Consider the following 17,500-nt stretch of genomic DNA (forward strand, 5'->3'; position numbering starts at 1 on the left):
CTGGTAGCGCCTTGCATGGCAGCTCCCGCCATCAGTGTGTGAATGTGTGTGTGAATGGGTGAATGTGGAAATACTGTCAAAGCGCTTTGAGTACCTTGAAGGTAGAAAAGCGCTATACAAGTACAACCCATTTATTTATTTACTTCTCCTTCAGACCTTCTTCTCCATCATCTATTTACTTCTCCTTCAGACCTTCTCCATCATCTATTTACTTCTCTTTCAGACCTTCTCCATCAGCCATTTACTTCTCCTTCAGACCTTCTCCATCAGCCATTTACTTCTCCTTCAGACCTTCTCCATCAGCCATTCACTTCTCCTTCAGACCTTCTTCTCCATCATCTATTTACTTCTCCTTCAGACCTTCTTCTCCATCATCTATTTACTTCTCCTTCAGACCTTCTCCATCAGCCATTTACTTCTCTTTCAGACCTTCTCCATCAGCCATTTACTTCTCCTCCAAACCTTCTCCATCAGCCATTTACTTCTCCTTCAGACCTTCTCCATCAGCCATTCACTTCTCCTTCAGACCTTCTTCTCCATCATCTATTTACTTCTCCTTCAGACCTTCTTCTCCATCATCTATTTACTTCTCCTTCAGACCTTCTCCATCAGCCATTTACTTCTCTTTCAGACCTTCTCCATCAGCCATTTACTTCTCCTTCCGACCTTGTCCATCAGCCATTTACTTCTCCTTCAGACCTTCTCCATCAGCCATTTACTTCTCCTTCAGACCTTCTTCTCCATCATCCATTTACTTCTCCTTCAGACCTTCTCCATCAGCCATTTACTTCTCCTTCAGACCTTGTCCATCAGCCATTTACTTCTCCTCCAAACCTTCTCCATCAGCCATTTACTTCTCTTTCAGACCTTCTCCATCAGCCATTCACTTCTCCTTCAGACCTTCTTCTCCATCATCTATTTACTTCTCCTTCAGACCTTCTCCATCAGCCATTTACTTCTCCTTCAGACCTTGTCCGTCAGCCATTTACTTCTCCTTCAGACCTTCTCCATCAGCCATTTACTTCTCCTTCAGACCTTGTCCATCAGCCATTTACTTCTCCTTCAGACCTTCTCCATCATCAATTTACTTCTCCTTCAGACCTTCTCCATCATCCATTTACTTCTCCTTCAGACCTTCTTCTCCATCATCCATGTACTTCTCCTTCAGACCTTCTCCATCAGCCATTCACTTCTCCTTCAGACCTTCTTCTCCATCTTCTATTTACTTCTCCTTCAGACCTTCTTCTCCATCAACCATTTACTTCTCCTTCAGACCTTGTCCATCAGCCATTTACTTCTCCTTCAGACCTTGTCCATCAGCCATTTACTTCTCCTTCAGACCTTCTCCATCATCCATTTACTTCTCCTTCAGACCTTCTCCATCAGCCATTTACTTCTCCTTCAGACCTTCTCCATCAGCCATTTACTTCTCCTTCAGACCTTCTCCATCATCCATTTACTTCTCCTTCAGACCTTCTCCATCATCCATTTACTTCCCCTTCAGACCTTCTTCTCCATCAGCCATTTACTTCTCCTTCAGAACTTCTTCTCCATCAGCCATTTACTTTCCTTCAAACCTTCTCAATCAGCCATTTAGTTCTCCTTCAAGACTTCTCCACCACCAGCCATTTAGTTCTCCTACAGACCTTCTCCATCAGCCATTTCCATCTCCTTCAGACCTTCTCCATCAGCCATTTACTTCTCCTTCAGACCTTGTCCATCGGCCATTTACTTCTCCTTCAGACCTTCTTCTCCATCAGCCATTTACTTCTCCTTTAGACCTTCTTCTCCATCAGCCATTTACTTCTCCTTCAGACCTTCTCCATCAGCCATTTACTTCTCCTTTAGACCTTCTTCTCCATCAGCCATTTACTTCTCCTTCAGACCTTCTTCTCCATCAGCCATTTACTTCTCCTTTAGACCTTCTTCTCCATCAGCCATTTACTTCTCCTTCAGACCTTGTCCATCAGTCATTTACTTCTCCTTTAGACCTTCTTCTCCATCAGCCATTTACTTCTCCTTCAGACCTTCTCCATCAGTCATTTACTTCTCCTTCAGATCTTCTCCACCATCAGCCATTTAGTTCTCCTTCAGACCTTCTTCTCCATCATCCATTTACTTCTCCTTCAGACCTTCTCCATCAGCCATTTACTTCTCCTTCAGACCTTCTCCATCAGCCATTTACTTCTCCTTCAGACCTTCTCCATCAGCCATTTACTTCTCCTACAGACCTTCTCCATCAGCCATTTACTTCTCCTTCAGACCTTCTCCATCAGCCATTTAGTTCTCCTATAGACCTTCTCCATCAGCCATTTACTTCTCCTTCAGATCTTCTCCATCAGCCATTTACTTCTCCTTCAGCCATTTACTTCTCCTTCAGACCTTGTCCATCAGCCATTTACTTCTCCTTCAGCCATTTACTTCTCCTTCAGACCTTCTCCATCAGCCATTTACTTCTCCTTCAGCCATTTACTTCTCCTTCACACTTTCTCCATCAGCCATTTACTTCTCCGTCAGACCTTGTCCATCAGCCATTTACTTCTCCTTCAGACCTTCTCCATCAGCCATTTACTTCTCCTTCACACTTTCTCCATCAGCCATTTACTTCTCCTTCAGACCTTGTCCATCAGCCATTTACTTCTCCTCCAAACCTTCTCCATCAGCCATTTACTTCTCCTTCAGACCTTCTCCATCAGCCATTTACTTCTCCTTCACACTTTCTCCATCAGCCATTTACTTCTCCTTCAGACCTTGTCCATCAGCCATTAACTTCTCCTTCAGACCTTGTCCATCAGCCATTTACTTCTCCTTCAGACCTTGTCCATCAGCCATTTACTTCTCCTTCAGACCTTCTCCATCAGCCATTTACTTCTCCTTCACACTTTCTCCATCAGCCATTTACTTCTCTTTTAGACCTCCACCATCACTCAGTGTCAGGCACGTGCACACATAGGGCCCTATGAGTGCTTGAGCCCCTGCCCTTTTTTGCCTCGTCTTAAAAAGTGCCCTCTGCCTGTGTGAGTGTGTTTTTTTCTTTTCTTTAAACAACATTAATAAATTCCTGTCAGGGATGTAAAAAAAACAAAAAAAAAACTCCACGTTTTCTTGTAATACGGGGTTGTTTGAGCCTGCCGCTTCGGCCAGAGAGAGAGAGAGAGAGAGAGAGAGAGAGAGAGAGAGAGAGAGAGAGAGAGAGAGAGAGAGAGAGAGAGAGAGAGAGAGAGAGAGAGAGAGAGAGAGAGAGAGAGAGGGCGAGTGAGTGAGTAAGTGAGAGGAGAGAGAGCCAACTGCGCCCCTGAGCCGGAGACGTGACAGTGGAGCAACTTGAACCTGTGAGTTATGTTATGGTCTAGTCGCCGTCCACTTATTCAGCATCTAATATGGGTAATATTGCAGAAAAACGCTGTATTATTCTATTATTCAATGTGTCAGTTTCTGTTTTTGCCGGACGTCGGAGCACGGCGCATCAATTGAGCACGCCACATCAAGTCCGCACAGAGCAGAGCGGATCGTGCGGGACAGGAAGTAGTGAACAAAATACAAAATAAAACACCGGGTTCATTTTCAAAATAAAATGCACTGTTTACGGCGGATCACATTTCTCTCACAGTAGAGGTTTAGATATAAAGTTTATTGTGACTTTGCTTTTACTGTGTGGGTTAACAAAATAATGATAATAATAATAATGATAATAATGATAATAATAACAATAATAATAATAATAATAATAATAATAATGATAATAATAATAATAATTATTATTATTATTAATAATAATAATAATAATAATAATTTCAGCATTGGCCCTGCGATGAGGTGGCGACTTGTCCAGGGTGTACCCCGCCTCCCGCCCGATTGTAGCTGAGATAGGCTCCAGCGCCCTCCGCGACCCCGAAGGGAATAAGCGGTAGAAAATGGATGGATGGATGGATAATTTCAGCATTCTGGGGATATAAGATGTAGGTTATCTGTTAGGAATATTACCATCTGTATTTAAACTTGATTCATGTTGATTATGCCTGCAGCACAATGCCAAAAAAGAAAGGATACAGAAAAGGAAGGAGAAGGAGCGCCAAGAAGCAGCTAAGGGTAGCAGACCTCTTAATGCAGGGGTGGGCAATTAATTTTTACCGGGGGCCGCATGAGCTACCCGAGCACTGCTGGAGGGCCACATCGACAATATTTCAATTAAATTTTGCTCAATATTATTTTTGATATATACCGTAAGATAAATAATAATAATAATAATAATAATAGTAATACTTCAACATAGTGTGTGTAACAGCATTCCATGACTAATATATATAAATTAACATTAATAATAAATGACAGTAAAATAAGCACACGTATGACTGAGGAGTCATAGTGTAACTTTGTGTGGTGTTTGAGTTGTCCGACTTTTTGTGTGGCCTTAAACGCACCAGTGGTTTAGTGCTATGCGTGTTGGTGACAGATGACAAGTTGGTTTTTGCCTGGTTTGTACGGCAGAAAATGACTAGTTTTTCGAGATAGAATTGTTTTACTCATGTTTTTGGTGTGGTTATGTCCGAATATAAACAGTTTTGTTCAATAAAGTGATCGATATAATTCCTGTCCTCGAAGCATCTCGATAGACGTTACAATAATTGAACGGTGTTCAATTGAACGGTGTTGACGAACACCATTAGGGCCGCTTGTTGTCACTGTCACTCAAAGTTGCATTGCAAAATTACATAGAATAAATATGTTTATTTTGTTTAGAATTCAGATGGGATTTGATTTGGTGCGCGGCATATACTTGCTGCGCGCAGCGGACGCTTGAGCAGTGCGCAATTGCGCAGGCACGCACCTTAGGTGAGGGGACGTTGCTTTGCAGTTCATGTGTTGTTGAAAACACGGCATTCCTCATCAACTTTTCTCTTTTTGGCGTCTCGGGTGTAAACCGTGCATCACTTGTCGCTGCATGTGCACCTTCACTCGCAGGTTACACACGGACACACGCCCATAAATAATACTTTTCAAAATAAAAGCAGCACAGTTGTATTGCGCGCAGGACATAGATGTTTTTTCAACTTTATTTTGTAATTGCAGTTGTTCACATTCACTCACAATCACGCACACGTCCACACGGAAGTAATACAAATAACGATTTTCAAAACAAAAGCAGCACCGTTGTATTGCACACTCGACATAGATACTTTTTAAAATTTATTTTGTAATTTATAATTGGCCTCACGCGGGCCAGACAGGGACGCACAAAGGGCCGGATGCGGCCCGCGGGCCGCAGAATGCCCAGGTCTGTCTTAATGCATGGCTAAAATTGATGATTTCACTGCATTTCATGGAAGCCCTGAATTTACATTGAGGAGCATATTTGGGTATGGGTGGCCTCCATCCTACAGCCCTCGACTGGCCCCTGGTCCATATTTTTGGCCCTGTATTGCGTTTCAGTTGTTTAGTCTGAGCATTAATTGAAAAAGACCATAAGTTACAACTTGATGGTGTTTTCATCAAGTTAAGGGAAGAAGGACAGATTTTCACAGTGAAGTTTTTTCCATTTGGGTATTTATTTTAGTATTTTTTTTCAGAGTTCATGTTGCACTGTTCAATGTTCAATATTAGAGTGCTTATCTTTAACAAAAAATAGCCTAATAATAAACCAGTGTTTTGTTGCTTTTCATGTCTTCCAAGCCTATGATAATGTGAATTAACTCATTATGACAATAATTTGTTGACACAAAAGAAATGGCAATCACTTTTACCTACAAAGGACACACAGCTAAGTAGTTAGCTTCCTATTAGCAAATTAAATTTTACATTAATTTCCATATTGTGTAAAGGACCAAAAAAAAATGTTCTGCCCTTTTTTGACTTTGAGCCCCTGCCCCTCTATAATCATGTGCACGTCCCTGCTCAGTGTGTCACTTTGAAGGCTGCGTGACACGCTCTTGGCCACAAGGTGTGGTCATTTCCTCACTCTGTGTGTGTGTGTGTGCGTGTGTGTGTGTGTGTGTGTGTGTGTGTGTGTGTGTGTTTGTGTGGATGCTTGAAAGGGAAAGAATGCTTTGCAGAGCGCCTGACTCCATTCTTCTCTCAGAGGACGTGATGTTCACAGGCAAACACAAAACACATGAGGCCTTCTGTCCTATGCCAACTGCTAGTGTACACACACACACACACACACACACACACACACACACACACACACACACACACACACACACACACACACACACACACACACACACACACACACACACACACACACACACACACACACACACACACTCACGCACGCACACACACACGCACACACACACTGCTTGCTTGCATGTGTAAAGTGTTGCTGGAAAGGATTATGACGGGGCCGATGGTGCGTCCTGACATGGTCATGTGACCCCCTGGTGAGTTATGGACCTCCACAAGGGGGAGGGGGGGGGGGGACACTCCAGGGGTCCATCACACGCACACACACACACACACACACACACACACACACAGATTGGAGGACTACTTAAGGCAGAACCACATCCAAGTGGGCCCACTTTCATGTGCCGCCTTCATCAGTGGAATTTATGGTAAAACTTTTACTCTGTGATTGTTGGCCAGGATGGGAGGAGGAGTGGGAACGTGTGGGACTGAGTGGGTTAGTGTCATTTTCGCAATGTGTGGGACTCAGTGGGTTAGTGTCATGGTCAGTGTGTGGGACTCAGTGGGTTAGTGTCATGGTCACAGTGTGTGGGAGTCAGTGGGTTAGTGTCATGGTCACAGTGTGTGGAAGTCAGTGTGTTAGTGTCATGGTCACAGTGTGTGGGACTGAGTGGGATAGTGTCATGGTCTCTGTGTGTGGGACTGAGGGGGTTAGTGTCATGGTCACAGTGTGTGGGACTGAGTGGGTTAGTGTCATGGTCACAGTGGGATAGTGTCATGGTCACAGTGTGTGGGACTCAGTGGGTTAGTGTCATGGTCACAGTGGGATAGTGTCATGGTCACAGTGTGTGGGACTAAGGGGGTTAGTGTCATGGTCACAGTGTGTGGGACTGAGTGAGTTAGTGTCATGGTCACAGTGGGCTAGTGTGGTGGTCACAGTGTGTGGGACTCAGTGGGTTAGTGTCATGGTCACAGTGTGTGGGACTGATTGGGATAGTGTCATGGTCACAGTGTGTGAGAGTCAGTAGGATAGTGTCATGGTCACAGTGTGGGATTGAGTGGGATAGTGTCATGGTCACAGTGTGTGGGACTGAGTGGGTTAGTGTCATTGTCTCTGTGTGTGGGAGTCAGTGGTATAGTGTCATGGTCACAGTGTGTGGGACTCAGTGGGTTAGTGTCATGGTCACAGCGTGTGGGACTCAGTGGGTTAGTGTCATGGTCACAGTATGTGGGAGTCAGTGGTATAGTGTCATGGTCACAGTGTGTGGGACTCAGCGGGTTAGTGTCATGGTCACAGCGTGTGGGAGTCAGTGGTATAGTGTCATGGTCACAGTGTGTGGGACTCAGTGGGTTAGTGTCATGGTCACAGTGTGTGGGACTCAGTGGGTTAGTGTCATGGTCACAGTGTGTGGGACTCAGTGGGTTAGTGTCATGGTCACAGTGTGTGGGACTCAGTGGGTTAGTGTCATGGTCACAGTGTGTGGGACTGAGTGGGTTAGTGTCATTGTCACAGTGTGTGGGACTGAGTGGGTTAGTGTCATGGTCACAGCGTGTGGGAGTCAGTGGTATAGTGTCATGGTCACAGTGTGTGGGACTCAGTGGGTTAGTGTCATGGTCACAGTGTGTGGGACTCAGTGGGTTAGTGTCATGGTCACAGTGTGTGGGACTGAGTGGGTTAGTGTCATTGTCACAGTGTGTGGGACTCAGTGGGTTAGTGTCATGGTAACAGTGTGTGGGACTCAGTGGGTTAGTGTCATGGTCACAGTGTGTGGGACTATGTGGGTTAGTGTCATGGTCACAGTGTGTGGGACTCAGTGGGTTAGTGTCATGGTCACAGTGTGTGGGACTGAGTGGGTTAGTGTCATGGTCACAGTGGGATAGTGTCATGGTCACAGTGTGTGGGACTCAGTGGGTTAGTGTCATGGTCACAGTGTGTGGGACTATGTGGGTTAGTGTCATGGTCACAGTGTGTGGGACTCAGTGGGTTAGTGTCATGGTCACAGTGTGTGGGACTATGTGGGTTAGTGTCATGGTCACAGTGTGTGGGACTCAGTGGGTTAGTGTCACGGTCACAGTGTGTTCATGTGTTATGCTGCATTAGTTTGTGTTATGCTGCATTAGTTTATGTGTCATGCTGCATTAGTTTATGTGTCATGCTGCATTAGTTTATGTGATTCTAATTAGTAATTCTAAGCGACATGCTTCATTAAAATATGTGGACCACCACGGCCTTTTATGTGATGTGCCGCATTCATTCATGTGGCCGCTATGTCATTTATGTGGCCTGCGAAAAAAGGATGGGAATAATCAAGCACTTTCCGACCTAATGCATCTATTATTGATTAAAAATGTGTTGCATATGTTGTTCACTTTGATATTATTTGATCCTGCAAATTATCCATCAATTTGTTCGTAAAAATTAAAGTCACCAAAAAGAGTTTTCAATACAGATTGTGTAACAAGGCTAATATGCATTCATATTACATGGGGCCCTGTTCGGGCAGCAATATTTGCGATGTGGCCCCCAATAAAAATAAAGTGTAGCAAGAAAACTATGAGATATTATTTTCATTCTATTTGGGAGGTGACATACAGCAGGAGGCCCTTGTGAAAATAATGATACAATGAAAAAATTCTTAGAATAATTATGTATATATTATCACACAACTCTTATGCTTAAAGGCCGTTGCTATAGTTATTATCAACTGTGCTGAAGTTGTACTTTTCTATCCGAGCAAAGAGACAACTTGCAATCCAAGATGGCGAGTCGTCTCATATCAGTGTTTGTGTCCAGACCTGGCCTGCTGACTGCCAAATCAATAAAGCCGCATCAGTAATTAAAACATATCTTACATGGCAGTGCCAAAAGGAAAAACAAATTGTAAAAAATATATTAAACGTGAACAAATAAAGAAATTACATATATGAACTCACAATTTGTAGCGCCCATCCGACGCCGTATAAGCCAGTGGCGGGCAAACCATTTCACGGCCGGGACAGCTGAGCTAGCTTCCGGGGTTGGCCGACCTCGTCTCACAAGATGTAGTTTCTCTTTAAATATCCCTCTTGAAAATGGCCCTCGTAAATATGTCTGCCACCGATTCAACGTTTTGTGGGTTAAAAAAGTGAGTACCGATTATTTCCCTGCTGGCCGGGTATGGCTGCGGTTTCGCAAATAACAACTTGTGATTGGATACTCACCTGGTAGTGACAAGTGAGTGCCCAATCACAGTCACGTTTAACGTAAGGCTACCTAGATGGGCTACTCTCAACAACTCATGCTCTGATTGGCTATCGTAACTGTCTATCAACCGAACGTCCTTGGTTGGTTGACATTGCACAAATAATGTTGATTCAGAAGAATTCACGCAGCGCTGGCAACAAACTAGCTGAATTCTGATTGGAATAAAAGCTCAAATGTGAAAACAAGCGACACTGGCGCCCAATATGACATGAAGAGAATATGATGAATACTTTGATATATTTATGGAAAGTCAATTAAAAACAAAATTAACTTGTATTAATTTATGTTGGGCCAGCAGAAAACATGTACACCACTGCTACTGAAGATGCTAACAACTGAGTGTACCGACAAAAGCCTTTGACAATGATAATCTTGATTAGTTGAAACTGTTACTCTTTTGTGAATTAGAATCAGCTCACAAGACTGTTTAACCTGGGAATTTATTTGATTTTTCTGTAGTGGTGGTAGCAGCAGCTGCCAGCAGTGGTGACGACAGCAGAAGTTGCTTTGTTGGTCACGCCAAATAAATTTAGCACCGTGAACTGCTGCCTGCCTTTAATCGCAGACTTGACACATTAATATTTTTTAAATGCCTCTGGACCACAAATTGAATGTTTTCATTTGTGCAAAATCCATTCAGTAAGCTTTAATGCTTGAAACCCTGATAGATTGTGTTAATGTGCGCGCCATGGGCATTTTGCAAGAGACATCTGTGATTGACAGCCTAAATGACTATATTTTACACAGTTGAACTTTTAATGGTGACAAATATCGACATTTATTTGTTCAGTCTGTTCTCTTAAACCACTACTGATAACATATGTCGAACACTGGTGACGTTCTTACACTTTTGGTAAAAAAGTATAACCATATCTACTATTTATTTTATTTTATTCAATTTTTAACAGACATGGAATATTTGCACTTTTTCAAAAGGCCATTTTTGTCCCTTCCTTTTTTTTTTTTTTTTCACGTCCAAAAATATTGTTAGCTATTGAATGGAGACAAGTCAAACACTAGTGCCTGGCAGAAAACGGCTGCTCTGGCTGAAGCTTGTCCCTTTAGACCGCCCACAAGCTCATTGGTTGTCTTTCTGGGGCTGCCAAGGTGACCAAAGGGTTGGTATGTTGTTGACTAAGACTTGAGCTAATGGAATAAAAACATTTAGTTTAATATTTACAATATACTAAATCATAACTCAAGCTTGAAAAACAGAGTCAAATCTATTTCATTGTTAATTTGCTATTCTGTACAAAAAAATTAATGACTGGACAATTTGTTTCACATTCATATTAGTTTAGTAAACCATTCCACCTTCAACACATTCAACTCATCCTTGAAATTCAAACAACCATTTTTCCACTGTTTTTTTTAACAGTATTTCCAACCTTTTTTAGTGCGATGACTCCTTTCACATTTTTCAACCCATTTCAACCGTTCCACTGTTAAAACATTCCTCTTAGTCAGGACTAAAAAAACAAGTTGGTTTAAGAACTTGAACAATTCCCGGTTTTCCCCAAATTCCGTAATACAATTTCTCAATTAAAAAACTACTTCAACATTTCTTGACGGATTTTCAAAAAAATCCCACTTTTCCCAAAATTCCCAAATTTCCAGGAAGTTCCCATTGAAAGGAATGGGACATTTTTCCAAGTTGCACAATTCCCACATTTTTCAACCTATTCAAAGCATTCCAACCTAAACACATTCCACTCATCCTGGACATTCAAACTGACACTTTCCCAAGTTCCAAACCAAATTCCGGTTTTCCTGGAAATTCTAACTCTTCAACATTCAAACCATTCCAACATTCAAACTACATTCTGTCAGCATTTCACTTCAACTTCAGCATTGGAGCATTCACATGCACTTCCTTCAGGAATTACCTCATCTAGTCTTACAATATTATTCACTTTTACATTTTATACTTTAAGAGTGCGAGGGCTTGATCTTCCATTGCGTTGCGAGTGAACAATGGAAGAAGGGTTTGTGTCAAAAAGGACATGTTTGTGGCCATTACATGCAGATTTTTGCCGTTTGTGGGTCCAAAGTAGCGATGTGCCATACCACACATTATTTTCCCGATCCGATACAGAGTACAATTTCGGTTGGCATCGGTGGCGCCGATACTTTGTGCAAATATAGTGAAGTCAATTCTATTTATATAGCACTTTTATCTAGAGATTCAAAGCGCTTTGCAGAGTGAAAGTTACATTTAAAGTGGGTGGTGGCGCTGGGCACTGTTGGCAACCAGGCCTCTTGTTTATTTTTATTTATTTTATTTTATTTAAAGGGTTTATTTTATTTTATTTATTATTATTATTATTATTTTTTTATTATTTATTTTATTTTATTTTATTATAAAAAATGTTTTTGGTGTATGTATGTGTATGTGTATATGTGTGCATATGTATATGTATGTAGATGTATATATGTGTGTATGTGTATATGTATATGCATGCATGTGTGTATGTGTATGTATGTGTATATACATATATGTATGTATATGTGTATGTGTGTATGTATGTGTGTATGAATGTGTAGGTGTGTGTATGGGTGTGGATGTCCGGTGGATCGATTGGCCTGTATGTGGATGAGTTGGAGTAGGTGGGTTGGTGGCCTCTGTGGTAGCTGGGGGTGTGCGTTGTTGTGGTTTACGGGGTCGGTCGCTTTTTTTTGTTTCGGTTTCGGCGGCCGCGGGTGTTTGTACTGCGGACGGGCGGTGGTGGTGATGGTTGCTGTGGTACTGCCAGCGGTTGGCGTCGCTGTGTTGGGTTGGAGTGGTCGGGGGACTGTGGCTGGTATCTGTGCGCTTGTGGGGTTGTGGGGGCTGGCTGGCGTTGGCTTGCCGGCTGGTTTGGGGGCTGGCGTGCGGACGGGGTGCATTGACTTCTTCCCCTGTTGGGGGGCGCCATCCCCTGGCCGGGACTCGTATACTCGTATGGGTACGTTGCTGTGTGGATGGCCGGGATGTGGTGTTTGCATTGGGCATGGGGGCTGTGCAGTTTTTCTGCGTTTGGTTGCTGGTATGGGCTCTGCGGGGCTGGGTTGGGGCGGGCGGGGGCTGGCTTTGTTTGGCGGGGGGTGGGCTCGCGTGGCGTCACGCTAAAGTGGTCTGGTGTGGGTCACGGGCCGTGGGGGGGGGGGGGCGGCTTCCTGGCCGTAGTTCCTGGTTGTCGGCCACATGGACTGGGGGGGATGTCCGGGCCCTCTACTCCTCCTACTTATAGCACACAAAGTCACACAAATATAGGACTTTGGGGGATTGTCCTGCGGGGAGGCTTGGGGGGGGTTGAGGATGCCTCCTATGGGGCTCCAGTCCTCCTGTCTTGTCCCCTGCTCGTCCATCCCTCAATCTTAGCTGCATATTAGACACTTAGGATTTGGAGGGCTCGGCTTGGTTGGGACCCACCAAGACCTTGATGTCCCCCAATTTTAATCGCATTATTAGTTCCCACAAGCATACATATCTCACTCACGCTACAGTACACGCATCAATAGGGACTGGAGGTCGGTTGTAATGGCTGACCTCCTAATTTTAACTACACACCTTGTACACATGCATGTGGGGGGGTTGGGGTTCGGCGCACCCCTCATTGCCTCGTCAGCCGGCGCGGATTCCGGGGACTGCGTTCTGGTGGCCTGCCAGGCTTTTATTAATTTATTATTAATATTATTTTTTTTTTTTTTATTGTATTTTTTTAAATAATTTTTATTATTTACTTACTTTATTTTATTTTATTTTATTTTTATTTCATTTATTTATTTGTATTTGTTATTTTTAATTTAATTTAATTTGATTTGTATTTTATTTTATTATTATTATTTTTTTTTTAAATTATTATTATTATTTTTGTTTAATCTTATTATTTATTTGTGTGTGGCGTCGCGCGGGTCTCGCTTCCTGTTGGGTGGGGTCCATGCCCGTGTGGCCCGACCTTGCGCTGTGGGGTCTCTGTTGGCGAGTTGATGTGGTGGCGGCGCGGCGCCCGTGTCTGGTCTGGATGTTGTGTCTCGGTTGTTTGGGCGGTGGTGTGTTTGTGCGGGTTTGGGTTGGGGTGGTGGGGTCTTTTGGTGGGGGGGTGGGGGGTGGGGGGTGGGGGGGGGTGTTGGTGTCTCTTGTTTGCGTGTTGGCGTTTGGGCTTGCTGGCGGGCTGGCGCTGGCTGGTCTCCGTGATCTTGTTGGCGTGTGGTTGCCGGTCGCGTTTTTTTTTGATCGCTTTGATTTGATTGGCTGGTGCTGGCTGTCTGGGGGTGTCGTGGCTGCTGTTTCTGCTGCCGTGTGTTTGTGGTGTGGGTTGCCGTGGCTGCTGGGTCTGGTGCAGGGGGGTGGCTGATGTTGTGACTGGTGGCAGCGCGCGCGCATGGTGGTTGTCGGGGCTGACAAACTGTGTATATGTATGTGTATTTGTGTGTATGTATGTATGTATGTATGTATGTATGTATGTATGTATGTATGTATGTATGTATATATATGTGTATGTGTATGTATGTGTATGTGTGTGTACGTGTACACGTGTATGTGTATGTGTATGTATATAGATATGTATGTATATTTCTGGGGGTACGTTCTGGGCCTGCCTGTCGGGTGGGGGTCGGCGCCTCAGGCTACTGCATCCGGACTGCGTGTCTGGAGCTCCTGGGTCCCACCCTCCATCCCTTCCGGGTGCCCGTCTTGGTTGGGGCCTGCTGGGTCTGGTCCCTGCGTCTACTGTGGTAGCTTGGTGCTGCAGGGTATTCCGAGGTGCTGCGAGTCGGCCAGTTGTCGGGGTAGCGACCTTGTGTGTCAGCATCTCTGTGATCTTCTTTTAATTCTTTTAAAAAAAAATAGATTTAATTATTTATTTATTCTTATTTTTTAATATATTTTATTAATATTATTATTATTATTATTATTTATTTATTTATTTATTTTTTCTTTTTCCCCGACCTCAGGGGGGGACTCGGCGGGGCGGTTGCTGGTTGTTCCAACTCCATCGTTGGGGTCCCTGCGGGTGGGGTGGGTGGTTCCCGTGGCCCCGTGCTGGGTGGTCCTGTGGCGGCCGGCTTGGGTGGGGTGGCCGTGGGCTGGCCTCGCCGCGCTCTCCGGGGGTGGGGGGGGGCTCATGGGGGCCCGGTTGCCGGTGGGGCGGGGGCGGTCTTCCCGTCCGGTTGCGGGGGGTCTCCGGGCCCCTCGGGCGGGGCATCCGCCTTTCTGTCCGTGTGGGGGTGTAGTCTCTCGCTGGCTTGGGGTCTGGCTGCCCCCTGCTTTTCTCGTGCCTTGTCCGCTGCGGGTGCGTCTGTCTGCGGCCTGCTGCTGGCCCTTGTGGGCGGCGCGGTGGGCCAGGCTCTGGGGTTCCTGTCGCTGTCCGGCTTGGCTGCGTGGGGGTGGTGGTCCCTGGTTCCCTGGGCACCACACCTACTGTTTGTGGGATGGGCTCTCGGGGGGTTGGGGGTTTACTCTGGCTCCCGTACACACGGGGAGTCAAATGTATTGTACATGCAAATTCACATATACTCACATACATACATACACACATACATAGGTACCTACGCTCCCACATACATATACAAATACAGTACATATTTACACACTCAAGTTCGTACATCCACACGCACGCTCATTATACAAACATACTGCATACACATACTGTACATATACATTCACTGTAAAAACATACATATACACATACTGTACATATACACTCACTGTACAAACACACACATACACATACACATCCTGTACATATACATTCACTGTACATATACATTCACTGTACAAACACACATATACACATACTGTAAATATACATTCACTGTACAAGCACACATATACACATACTGTACATATACAAGTACATATGCACACATACACTCATGCACATAATCACGTTTCATCAAACATATATTAACGTTGTTGCCCTAGGGTAAACTAGGTATAACACATGGCACACTGACAAAGCTTAATCTATTGTTACAATCTACAAGGTTAATGTAGGTTGCTTCTCTTTCTTCCCCTCCATTTTTCTGCATTCTTTCGTATCTCAAGTTATCATTACGTATATGTATTGTTGCATTTGAACAATTGTATTGTTGATAATAAAGGTAAAGTATTGGTATTGTTTATTATCAATAGCACTATTTCTATTGGTATTCATATTTCTCCATTTTAGTGTAATAATGCTCATTGTCATTTCTGTATTATTTTTTATTTTCGCTAACTGCTTATTTGCTATTACTTTTACCATCATATTTGTACATGTCGTATTTGCTGATGTTGCTCTGTTGTTGTTGTTGTTGTTGTGTTTGCTTTTGTTGTTTTTGTCTCTCTGTCTAATCCCCCTCTTGTCCCCACAATTCCCCCCCACTGTCTTCCTTTTTTTTTCTCTTTCTATCCCCTCCTGCTCCGGCCCGGCTGCACCAAATGATAATATAAATACATTTAATAAAGTCAAAATACAAATAAGGCAACAAGAGAAGTATCCTACACTTCTCTTTTGTAAAGTAAATCTGAACAGCCGATAAGGGCATCTACATCTACTATATCAGGGGTCGGCAACCCGCGGCTCCGGAGCCGCATGCGGCTCCTTGACCACTCTGCTGCGGCTCAGCTACATACATGCCGACCCCCCCGATTTTCCCAGGAGATTTATGGATCTCAGTGTCCCTCATAGATTACTCCCAGGGAAAAACTAATCCTATTTACACTCTAATTACTAAATAAAGGGCGTGCCCTAATTGCACTGCAGTAATTGTCCTCTAGCGTGCCAGTCCAGCCACATGTTGCATGTTGTTATTACTTGCACACACAGGAGACAGCAAAGCATACTTACTCATCAGCCACACAGCTTACACTGACGGTAGCCGTATCAAACAACTTTAACATTGTTACGTTACAAATATGCGCCACACTGTGAACCCACACCAAAAAAGAATGAAAAACACATTTCTGGAGAACATCCCACCGTAACACAACATAAACACAACACAACCATTACCCAGAATCCCATGCAGCCCTAACTCTTCCGGTCTACATTATACACCCCCGCTACCACCAAATCCCCCACACATCAACCCCCCCCCCCTCTCCGTGCGTTGGTTTGAGCGGAAGAGTTAGGGCTGCATGGGATTTCTGGGTATTGGTACCGTCAGTGTAAGATGTGTGGCTGCTGAGTTAGTACGCCTTGCTGTCACTTACGTGAGCAAGCTGAAATTGCATTCTACGTGTGGTCGAGCAGGTACACTGTTAGGGCAGACTGTAGAGGGCGCCAAATGCAGTGTCATCACGCTCTGATATTCGGGAGTCTCCCGGGAGAAATGAGAGAGTTGGCAAGTATGACGCTATCAAGCGCCATTCATTCAAAACTCGCGGGCTGCACTAACATCATGTTTCCACATTAAAGTGCGTGCCGGTGCGTGTGTCGGAGACCCCTAGTTAACATAGCACAAAGCGTTTAAGCTTTGTATGCGGTGTTTTTCATTTTAATTTAAAATTTTTTTTTGTGGCTCCCATTACTTTCTTTAATTTGTGAAACTTGCCAAAATGGCTCTTTGAGTGGTAAAGGTTGCCGACCCCTGTACTATATGATTTGCCTGAGAAGCTGGGCAGGACATTATTAAAAAAAAACAAAAAAAAAACAAGCAGTGTGGGTGGCAATGGGGGAAGTGTCTTGCTCAAGGACATGTGACTAGAATGGCTACAGCGGGAATCGAACCTGGAACTCTTAAGTTGCTGGCACGGCCACTCTACCAACCGAACCACCTAGTGTGTCTGGTAAAATTCAAAAAGTAGTGTCTTTTAAGTATTGCTGCTCCACCACTTTAGTCATATTTTTTGCACTTATGAAACTTCTCCGTGACTTTAGCTCCAGACTTCTTCTGTTTATTTGACATGGTCATTACTGCCACAAGTGGTGGGAAAGTGTATTATGCCTGAGTATCGCCGCGGCCCATACGGACCACTGCTGAAGAACAGATATTTTTTCGGTGGCTCTCTAGTGGTTTCATAAACACCGATTTAGATCAAATCTCAATCATTGAGTTACTTTACACTGTGATCCTGATAATGATATAAAGTACATTATCGCAAATAACCTAAAAGTATTGATATTTTGATTTGAGGATCGATATAGAGAACTGGTATTGACG

At 44.0% G+C, this 17,500-nt stretch overlaps 1 protein-coding gene across 1 annotated transcript in view; it reads right to left on the reverse strand.

Annotated features, from left to right (window-relative positions):
• LOC133655864 (histone deacetylase 7-like) overlaps nucleotides 1-17,500 on the reverse strand; it is a 159,399-nt gene that overhangs the window by 18,901 nt on the left and 122,998 nt on the right. The window lies entirely within an intron of this gene.

Source organism: Entelurus aequoreus, linkage group LG01 (genome assembly GCF_033978785.1).
Source record: "Entelurus aequoreus isolate RoL-2023_Sb linkage group LG01, RoL_Eaeq_v1.1, whole genome shotgun sequence".
NCBI classification, from domain to species: Eukaryota; Metazoa; Chordata; class Actinopteri; order Syngnathiformes; family Syngnathidae; genus Entelurus; species Entelurus aequoreus.